Here is a 2,210-nt window from a genome sequence, read left to right on the forward strand (position 1 = left end):
GTCTGTTCAGCCTGGGGAAGAGAAGACTGTGGTCTTCCTTGTGGTCTTCAGCATCCTTGTAAGGGGAAGCAGAAGGGTAGGTACCAGTCTCTTTTCGCTGGTGACCAGTGACAGGACCCGAGGGAGTGGCCTGAAGCTGAGTCAGGGGAGGTTTAGGTTGGATATTAGGAACAAGGTTGTCACCAGAGGGTGGTTAGGCACTGGAACAGTCTTGCCATGGAAATCATCACGGCACCAAGCCTGCCAGAGTTCAAGAAAGTGTTTGGACAACACTCTCAAACACATGGTGTGATTTTTGGGGCTATCCTGTGCAGCGCCAGGAGCTGGACTTAAGATGATCCTTGTGGGTCCCTTCCAACTCGGGATATTCTATGATTTAACAGTGCTGGTATTTTAAAATCACTGGAACACAAAATAAATTTTGTTAGAACTGTTAATTAAGCTATTAATAAGAAATAATTATCTCCAAATAACAATTTGCTAACTATTGAAGGTGCTTGGAAAGGTATGTCAGGGAATAGTATGCTCATCCAACTGGCACAGATGGAGGGGTGTCCCCGTAAAGGGGGTTCTCGGAGCCTTTAGTCACCATGTATTGTTATGTTGAGCATGCTGCAGTTTGAATTCCTATTCTCGTGCTTCTGCTCAGGTCTTTTATTTTCTAAGCTGCAGCAGAGAATTGCTAACTTTAAGTAAAATTCAGGTAAAAACTTAACCTAAATTGCACTGACTTCGATTTTGAACGCCTGTTCACCTTAGTGATTGAGGTAGTGTGTACTTAATAGCTGCCTGTGTGCTTGGGAATATCCTTGGCACCTGACAGAAAACAGGAGGGCGTTTCTGTTGGTATCAGCCTCGTCCCCTTGCACCTCTGCTTCCAGGGTAGTTTTTGTCACCGGTGCAACGCAAGAGCCGGAGCAGGGTGGGAGGCGAGTTGGGTGCCTGCTCCTGCGGTCCCGGGGACAGGGAGCCTTTAACTCCAACTCTTCCCGTGCGTGTCGCGGGCGGAGGGCGGAGCACAGGGCTGGCAGCGGGGCTGGCCGGCCGCAGGTTCAGCCGGGCCTCTGGGGCCCTCCGACGGTGGAGCGGAGCGCTGGGCCGGGCCGGGCCGGGCCGGGCCGGGCTGAGGCAGCGCCAGGATGGCGGAGCGGCGGCTGCGGGCCCGAGTGCAGGGCGGCTGGGCCGGCGGCCCGGCGGGGCGGCCCGCAGGTAAGGAGCCCCGACAGCCGCCTCGCCAGCGCTGTGCGGCGCCCGGGGCGGGCCCGGCCCTGTGGGAAGCGCAGGGTCTGCCTTTCCCCTTCCCTACAGACGGCGGGGAGAACACTGCCGGCCTGGGCGCGGCAGCGAGCGCCGGGCCGCGAGCCCGGCCTCCGGATGCGCCGCTCTCAGGGGTGGCCCCGCTTCCCCCGCACCCCTCGGTAACTGAACTGCAGGTGTCCGAGCCCAGTTTTTGAGTAAAATTAATACGTGAGGCCCTTTTGGGTGCAGAACGCAGGGTACGGATGTGTTGCCAGTGTGCACACCGAGGCGAGCGTACTGTGCTCATCTCCCGGTGAGATGAATGAGGCGAACAGGACTTGGTAGAGCTGACTTGTGTGAGAATCAGTAGTCACTTTTGATTCGTAAAACACAGTATGTGCCTTCGTTTACCTTTTCACGGTGAAAATGTTGCAAGATAAAGAGCTACTTGAAAGGACTTGAGTTAACATCATAGTTGTTTTTAACAAACATTGAAACCAAAGCAAGCAGAGGCAGGAGACCACTTTGTATGTTCCCAGTCTTGTAAGAGGAACTGGTGTGTTTTTGTGAAAGTGCTTAAAACACTGTGTTCTGCTCACCTGATTCAATTTCCCATAAAGCTCCCATATCTTTGCAGACTGAGCATCCTAGGCAAGCTGATTTTTTTTTTTTTTTAAATAATGAAAAATTGTAGCCAGCTATTACAATTTGTGCATTTGGCCTGTAAGTTTTCTGTCACAGGTGCATTTTATTCTATCTATTCCTAAGGGGATTTAAAAAATAGAAATTTTCCCATCTTTTGAATTATATAGAATTAAGACTTTGTGTCAGGCCTCTTTTAAAGCCTGTTTGCATGTATAAAGAAAACACATGAAGTCATATGCCCGAGTTCCTCTTCCATAATTCCTAATTTTAAAACCCTGTTTTAATAAAAGTGTTTTTCTCTTTTTTTCTTTAAAAAAAAAAAAAAA

At 50.3% G+C, this 2,210-nt stretch overlaps 1 long non-coding RNA gene across 3 annotated transcripts in view; it reads left to right on the plus strand.

Annotated features, from left to right (window-relative positions):
* The first annotated feature begins 1,156 nt into the window (after positions 1-1,156).
* Positions 1,157-2,210, plus strand: part of LOC114073476 — a 4,298-nt gene continuing 3,244 nt past the window's right edge. Inside the window, exon 1 of one of the 3 annotated variants that reach the window (XR_003574332.1) lies at positions 1,157-1,209. This is a non-coding gene — a long non-coding RNA (uncharacterized LOC114073476). Of the gene's footprint in view, positions 1,210-1,435; positions 1,596-2,210 lie in introns of those variants that run through there. The other 2 variants (XR_003574334.1, XR_003574333.1) reach the window with 2 other exon arrangements.

The sequence above is a fragment of the Empidonax traillii genome, unplaced genomic scaffold, assembly GCF_003031625.1.
Source record: "Empidonax traillii isolate 1590-97213 ecotype Southwest subspecies unplaced genomic scaffold, ASM303162v1 scaffold6577:size5899, whole genome shotgun sequence".
Classification (NCBI taxonomy): domain Eukaryota; kingdom Metazoa; phylum Chordata; class Aves; order Passeriformes; family Tyrannidae; genus Empidonax; species Empidonax traillii.